Source organism: Tripterygium wilfordii, unplaced genomic scaffold (genome assembly GCF_013401445.1).
Source record: "Tripterygium wilfordii isolate XIE 37 unplaced genomic scaffold, ASM1340144v1 ctg156, whole genome shotgun sequence".
In the NCBI taxonomy this organism is placed as follows: domain Eukaryota; kingdom Viridiplantae; phylum Streptophyta; class Magnoliopsida; order Celastrales; family Celastraceae; genus Tripterygium; species Tripterygium wilfordii.
Genome location: NW_024056164.1, coordinates 80,001 through 81,553, shown reverse-complemented (window position 1 = coordinate 81,553; position 1,553 = coordinate 80,001).

Genomic DNA, 1,553 nt, shown 5'->3' with positions numbered 1-1,553 from the left:
CATTTCTCACCCCGTCAGCGCGAGCGGGCCACCTAGCGCGCGCGGGGGTCTGAAGGTTAACCTCAGTACCCCCTATATATATGCCTTAAGTCCGTTTCTCAAACTGGCAGTAGGAGACATCAATTTCTCAAAAAACGTAGTCCCGCTCATTTCTCACCCCGTCAGCGCGCGCGGCCCCATAGCGCGCGCGGGGGTCTGAAGGTTAACCTCAGTACCCCCTATATATATGCCTTAAGTCCGTTTCTCAAACTGGCAGTAGGAGACATCAATTTCTCAAAAAACGTAGTCCCGCTCATTTCTCACCCCGTCAGCGCGCGCGGCCCATAGCGCGCGCGGGGGTCTGAAGGTTAACCTCAGTACCCCCTATATATATGCCTTAAGTCCGTTTCTCAAACTGGCAGTAGGAGACATCAATTTCTCAAAAAACGTAGTCCCGCTCATTTCTCACCCCGTCAGCGCGCGCGGCCCCATAGCGCGCGCGGGGGTCTGAAGGTTAACCTCAGTACCCCCTATATATATGCCTTAAGTCCGTTTCTCAAACTGGCAGTAGGAGACATCAATTTCTCAAAAAACGTAGTCCCGCTCATTTCTCACCCCGTCAGCGCGCGCGGCCCCATAGCGCGCGCGGGGGTCTGAAGGTTAACCTCAGTACCCCTATATATATGCCTTAAGTCCGTTTCTCAAACTGGCAGTAGGAGACATCAATTTCTCAAAAAACGTAGTCCCGCTCATTTCTCACCCCGTCAGCGCGCGCGGCCCCTAGCGCGCGCGGGGGTCTGAAGGTTAACCTCAGTACCCCCTATATATATGCCTTAAGTCCGTTTCTCAAACTGGCAGTAGGAGACATCAATTTCTCAAAAAAACGTAGTCCCGCTCATTTCTCACCCCGTCAGCGCGCGCGGCCCCATAGCGCGCGCGGGGGTCTGAAGGTTAACCTCAGTACCCCCTATATATATGCCTTAAGTCCGTTTCTCAAACTGGCAGTAGGAGACATCAATTTCTCAAAAAACGTAGTCCCGCTCATTTCTCACCCCGTCAGCGCGCGCGGCCCCATAGCGCGCGCGGGGGTCTGAATGTTAACCTCAGTACCCCCTATATATATGCCTTAAGTCCGTTTCTCAAACTGGCAGTAGGAGACATCAATTTCTCAAAAAACGTAGTCCCGCTCATTTCTCACCCCGTCAGCGCGAAACTCCCATCCAACGCAAGGCTTGCACCAAGCGTGTTGGGAGTTCTCACGTTCCAACGACTTTGGCATGCCTTGGTGTCATTGTGGGCTATGGCATGCCTTGTAGGCACGAATTTTTTTGATCTTCAAAATTTTTGAAGTTCCCACGTTCCAACGACTTTGACATGGCTCGGTGCCATATTGGACGTTCCAACGACCTTGGCATGCCTTCTGGGCACCATTTTTTTCCAACTTCAAAACTTTCAAAGTTGTGACGTTCCATCGGCCATGGCATGCCTTGGTGCCATTTTTTCCAAACTTCAACGTTCTCACGTTCCAACGGCCATGGCATGCCTTGGAGTCGTTTTCCACGTTTCGTGGGCTA